The 6695-nt window shown below is 40.7% G+C and overlaps 1 pseudogene; it reads left to right on the top strand.

The window, feature by feature from the left end:
* The first annotated feature begins 215 nt into the window (after positions 1-215).
* On the top strand, positions 216-4906 carry LOC145126912 (uncharacterized; annotated as a pseudogene).
* The last annotated feature ends 1789 nt before the right edge of the window (positions 4907-6695 follow it).

Genomic DNA, 6695 nt, shown 5'->3' with positions numbered 1-6695 from the left:
TGATGAAGGTTCAGAAATTATTGAAAATCAATCCAAAAGAGTCTTGTTAAAATCTGAACGAAAGGGTGAAATGTACCCTCTTAATCTCAGTCCAATTAAAGGGAAACCAGCTATATGCTTACTGTCCAAAGCCAATTCTGATGAAAGCTGGTTATGGCACCGACGGTTATCGCACCTAAACTTCAAAGACATTAATAAGTTAGTGCTTGGAGATCATGTTCGAGGCCTCCCTCTGCTCAAATTTGACAAGGAACACCTATGTGCAGCTTGTGAGAAGGGCAAACAAAGCCGAAAGATCCATCCTACACGTATCAACACCAAGATCATTGAAGCTCTTGAACTTCTACATATTGATTTATGTGGACCTTCAGCTATCGAAAGCATTGGTGGTAGTAAGTTCATACTTGTCATTGTCGATGATTTTTCTCGTTTCACCTGGGTTTACTTTCTTAAACAGAAATCAGTAGCAACTCCCAAATTAAAAGTGTTTATCAAGCAAGTGGAACTGCAGCTACGAAAAGTGGTAAGGAACATCAGAAGCGACAATGGGCTTGAATTCAAGAATAAAGAGTTTGAAGACTTTCTGGCCGACAAGGGAGTATCTCATAACTTCTCTACACCCTACACTCCACAATAGAATGGAATCGTTGAAAGACGGAACCGTTTCTTATGTGACGCAGCCAGAACCATGCTGAGCTTCGCTTTTCTTCCATTCTGGGCTGATGCTGTTGCTACTGCTTGTTATACTTAAAACAGATCCTTACTTAACAAGCGATTCTAAATCACTCCGTATGAGATTCTAAACAACCGAAATCCCTACGTCAGGTTCGTTCACATGTTCGGTTCCAGGTGCTTCATTTTCAACTCTAAAGAGAACCGCAACAAGTTTGATGTTAAAGTAGATGAGGGAATCTTTCTGGGCTATTCACTCACTTCAAAGGCTTATAGGGTTTTGAATAAACACTCCAAACGTATTGAAGAAACCTATTACGTAACCTTTGATGACTTCTACATAAAGAAAGCTCAAGCAAAAGAAAGTGCCATGGGTGAAATATTTCCTGAATCAGGACCAGTCTCGATTCCCATTTCAAATTTGTTTGAAGAATATATGAGGTTATTTGATGAACCATAAAAAGCTATACACTCAGAGGCGAATGCAGCAGAAAACAAAATCGACCATCTGAAAAAGATCATTGAAGATGCTGAGAAAGACATGACAAAGGATCCTTCAAACCAAGCTAATGATCAACCCTCAAATGAACCTCCAAATAACAGCACAATATTCGAGGGGGAGAGCTCCTCTGTATCTCATCCAACCGAGCAAGAGAATCCAACTCCAACCGAGCAAGAGAATCCAACTCCAACCGAGGGGGAGGATCCTGAAACCGACAAGGAACACACTTCGCCATTTGAGGGGGAGAATGAAAATTCAAATGACGAAGATGATCGATCCGAATTCGAAGAAGAGGTAAATGCAGAGTTGGATCCTATCTATGACCCGAAATACCATCCTCTAACAAAGTGGACTAAAGATCATCCCAAAACACAAATAATAGGAGAATCATATGAGCGAGTTCTCACACGTTCTCAACAAAAAGTGAAACAAACTGCATTATTCTCTCACGTTGAATTTTGTTTGTTTAATTCGTTCGTCTCTAAAATCGAACCAAAGACGGTCAATACTGCACTTGATCATGCTGATTGGGTACAGGCAATGCAAGATGAACTCCCTGAGTTTGAATGCAATCGAGTTTGGAGACTAATACCCACTCCAAAGGATGCGTCTGTGGTAAGATTGAAGTGGCTCTTTAGGAACAAGATGGATAAAGAAGGAAATGTTATTAGGAATAAGGCTCAGCTGGTGGTAAAGGGATATTGCCAAGAAGAAGGAATAGACTATGAGGAGACCTTCGCTCCTGTAGCTAGATTAGAATCGGTTCGAATCTTTCTAGCATATGCTGCTTATAAAAACTTCGAAGTTTTTCAAATGGATGTGAAATGTGCCTTCCTCAATGGAGAACTAGAAGAAACTGTGTATGTTGAGCAACCACCCGGGTTCGTGAATGAGAAATACCCTGATCATTGATATGTATTGAATAAAGCTGTGTATGGACTGAAGCAAGCACCAAGGGCCTGGTATGAAACACTAACTCGCTTTCTAAAAATGTCTAAGTTTAAGCAAGGTTCTGTTGACCCAACCTTCTTTCGTAAGAAAGAAGGCGAACATCTTATGATTGTTCAGATTTATGTCGATGATATCATCTTCGGCTCCACGAATCCATGCGGAACAGCTGAATTCTGGAAGCTGATGGGGACTAAATTTGAAATGAGCGCAATGGGTCCTATTAACTTTTTTCTAGGATTAAATATAAGACAGGGACCGGAAGGCATTTTTATTAACCAAGAGGCTTACACGGAGAATCTATTAGAAAAATTTGGAATGAAGGGTGACTCGAAGGTGAAGGTTCCTATGGCGTTTGGCACTAAGTTAACATCATCTCTGGAAAAAGCCTGCAGTCGACATAACTCTCTTTCGTCAGATGATTGGATCACTCATGTATCTAACTGCTAGTAGACCAGATATTATGTTCTCTGTCTATTATTGTGCCAGGTTTCAAGCTAATCCAAGAGAACCTCACATGGTGGCAGTAAAGAATATTTTTCGCTATTTGAAGCGAACCTCGTCGCTCGGTCTCTGGTATCCAGCAAAATCAGGTTTCTTTGTTCAAGCATTTTCTGACGCTGATCTGGGTGGATGCAGTCTGGACCGAAAGAGCACAACTGGTGGATGCCAATTTCTCGATGGAAAACTTGTTAGCTGGCAGTCCAAAAAGCAAACTTTTGTGTCTCTTTCAACAGCCGAAGCTGAGTATATTGTTGCTGCCTCATGCACCTCACAAGTGATCTGGATACAAAGCCAATTAAGAGACTATGGACTAAGTATGAAAAAGATACCTCTTTATTGTGACTCTGAAAGTGCAATAAGAATATGTCACAATCCAGTGCAACACTCAAAGACCAAGCACATTGCACTACGATATCATTTCATCAAGGACCATGTCGAAGAGGGAAACGTAGAAGTTCATTTTGTTCGATCCTCAGATCAAATCGCTGACATCTTCACTAAAGCCTTACCTGAAGGAAGCTTCAACAAAATTTTTCAAGGTTTGGGAATGATGGAAGCAGAATCAGTACCGAATCCTCAAACCTCTTTCTAAAAATTAAGATAAGCGAAATAGAGCGAACGCTCGGTCTATTTCAGTTCCAGATTTTTCGGGAACCGAAATGAACCGAACGCTCGGTCTATTTCTGCTCCAAAATTTTCAGGAAACGAAATGAACCGATCGCTCGGTCTATTTCGGCTACGAAATTTTAAGGAACGGAAATGAACCGACCGCTCCGCTTATTTCGCTTCATTTCTTTAAGGTTTGTTTTCGGCTGTATACTTCGTAATTTTTTTCTTATTTATTTTTTCTGCTTTATTTTTTTTTAAGAATTTCTTATTTGTTTTTTTTTTTGTTTTAATTTTTTTTAGAAAAATAAAAAATACAAAAATATTTTTTTTATTATTTTTTTAAAAGAGTTTTTTTCTTTTGTTTATTTTGTTTGTGTGCATGGTTTGCTTCTTTTCGTCCATTCTCTAGGTATCGTGCATTTCAAAGCTACAAAATTTGGGGTGAGGCAGGTATGATTTTCTTATCTTGAACTAGTTAAGCATCCCTAGAAGCATGTTGCTGCATGTAGACTAAAGCCTGAATGACTATGTGTGAAGCCTTAATGAACTGATTCTACCTATTGGTTCTTCCCAATTAGGCTGCTAAATTCACTTCAATCCTGAGCTACCTTTCTCCTCTCAAATGCGTAAGGAGAGTTCTGCTTTGTCACTCTTATATAGCAGAGGTACTTTCGGTTCTTTCACCCCTTCTCCTCTAAAAATTTCTCCATCACATATCATTTCATAAAAGTAACCCTTGAGACTCTCAGACATAACCACTGAGGTTTATGGTTACACAAACTCTGTGTTTATGATCTTGGATGCGTACACCACGTGCTAAGTGAAACCCAAAATCCAACACGTCTATAGAATTGACGGTGAATTTTAATATTCAAGCTTTAACTTGTTACCTAAAGAAGTCTCCTTTTATTTTATTGCGTGATCTTTGTGAAATTGTCTAACACCAAGACATTTCTTCCCAAAAGATCCAGTTGAGTTTTTGTTTTTGAGATTTCTATTCTAACTTCTGTTACTTTCCCCTTATCCAACCTACTTGTTCAACAGACCACATCGGTCTCACAAGTACTTCTTCCAACGTTCGGTCTTATGTTAAGCATCGAGGTTCGGTTGAAGCTTGGCCACACTCTAAAGCCTATGATTAAAAAGAAGCCTTTCAATGTTTCTTAACAAACATTTGATCGTATTCTCACGGGAAACCACACAAGCACTTCAAGTCTCTCTTGACTTTGAAGGAAGAGATTCATGCCCGGGATCCTCAGCTTTATGTCTTATTTGAAATCACTCACATCCCATACACTTGTTTGCTTTATTTCTTATCTGTTGGCACACTAATGCACGAAAATCTTTCTGATTTTCCAAAACTCTGGTTCGTGACAATTGTGAGTGGTTTTACTTTCGGCTCTAAAAATTAAACAGTCTTATGGAAGTGATAAGGGATTCTGTATCCTGAATGAGTACTGGATTGAAGAAGTTGAATGGATGCGACGTTCCAACGTGTCTGTGGATAAGTTCAAAAATGGGCGCGTGAAGATGAAACGGCTCCTAAACCTTCGCCGTATGACGTGTATCTGGGGAAAACCAAGCTGTCAAATCCCGCTTTTACAGGCGCCTTTTCAGAGATCGTTTCATCATTATGGGAGATTCTTTCTCTCTCATGGCAATCGTATATAAATGATTTCTCGCTCTACTGTACCATTTATCACACTCCCCTTCTCTTAAACAAACCGGTGCTTTATAACAACTTTTCATCTTCTTTACAAAGCTCAACAATGGCGGATTCTTCATCCCTTCAGGATCAAACTGCATCGTCCTCCATGCTTTTGATCAAACCCAACCAGAATATGATCATTCAGATGACTCCATTCATCTATGATCATTACATGCTTCAAGTCGTAGAATGTCTCAAGTATTCCCCTCTCGTCATCGCTTTAACTAAAGTGGAATCCGTTCCCATGTCACTCCTGTCTCAAGTATACTCCACAACACATTACGACAAAATCAAAGAGTGCATCTACTTTCAGATTCATTCTCACAAAGCTTCGATTTCCAAAGGACGATTTTGCTCTCTTCTAGGGCTTGCAGTAGACGCCTCTGTCATCTCACCAGACTTCATCACCACAACTTAATTGTTCTCTATGTTCTACGAGATGGGATACACAGAGGTCCTTACCACCTTCACCAACTTCAAGAAGTCTTGCCTTCCTCCACAAAGGAATGGGTTGCTCACCCTTCTTCACAAGGGTTAGGCTGAACGTGTTGGTGGATCTGATGGATCAAACAAATGCTTCATGACGATCTTGTACGGTATCTACAATGGAATCAACTTGGACTACGGGTCATTGATCTGGTCCCAACTGGTACAGAGTCTGTCCTCCTCGACCAAGCATTCTGAAATTTCATGTGGTCGTTTCTGGACCATCGTCGCTCAAAGGGCAATCACCTCCCTCAATGTTCCGGTCATGAATGACTCTCTGCTCTCCTCTATTTCCTCCTTCCATACCAAAAAGATCATTGTGGCTGATCCAACCAAGTTTTTGCACAATGACTCTATTCTGGAGACTATGTACCGGTCTGTCTCTCAGGAAAGCAAACTCATCTCTGATTACAAATTGCTTCCTCCAAAGAGTCCTCGTCAATTAACTCCAGAGATGCAAGCTGCATTAGATGAGGTGGAGAAACCTGCAAAGCGAGGAAAGAAAGCTGTTGTTAAGAAAGAAACAACCGAAGAGCCCTCTACCAAACCCACTAAGTCCAAGAAAAGGAAAACTGACAAGGGTGATTCATCTACTCCAAAGAAAGTCAAGAAAATGGCTCGTCGAAAACACACTCCTTCACCATCACCCTCAGAACCAAAAGATGAGCAATCTGCAGGTGCAGACGAGGAATAGCAACATGAAGGTTCACCTCGGGGTGATGCACCTCCACGGCCTCCAACTCCGGTGGAAATTGTTGATGATTCTGTTCCAACACCCCCTCCATCTCCACCCAAGACAATAGTTCATGTTACCGTTGCTCCTCCACCCCCATCTTCATCACCACCTGTATCTACAATTGCTCCACCATCGTCTATCATTTCTACTCCCATCACCACTACCCCATTACCACCTCATATTTTCTCCAACACAACCTTCACCACTACACCTATCACTACTTCAACCATAGATTCTTCTGTCAACATCAACACATCTGATGTGGGGGTGAAGACTGAAGAACCTCCTAAAGTCACAACAGAGCCCATTTCCCCAACTCCTTCTAGTGATTCTAATCCAGTTCTTGGAGGAGCTGAATTTGAATTTGATTCTACTTAATATAGCCCCTACCGAATCCCCAGTGAGGAAGAAGACTCTGCTCCTGTAACCAAGCAACAAATCGACGGAGTTCACGAAAAGCTTGATACATTGCTCGATTCAACAAAGAAGTATAATGATGCTGTTCTCAAAGCATTCATGGATACAGCTCT

Source organism: Lactuca virosa, chromosome 1 (genome assembly GCF_052849685.1).
Source record: "Lactuca virosa cultivar CGN04683 chromosome 1, Lactuca_virosa_CGN04683_v6, whole genome shotgun sequence".
Classification (NCBI taxonomy): domain Eukaryota; kingdom Viridiplantae; phylum Streptophyta; class Magnoliopsida; order Asterales; family Asteraceae; genus Lactuca; species Lactuca virosa.
The sequence above is the reverse complement of the archived record's forward strand: the minus strand, read 5'-3'. Positions and strand labels throughout refer to the sequence as shown.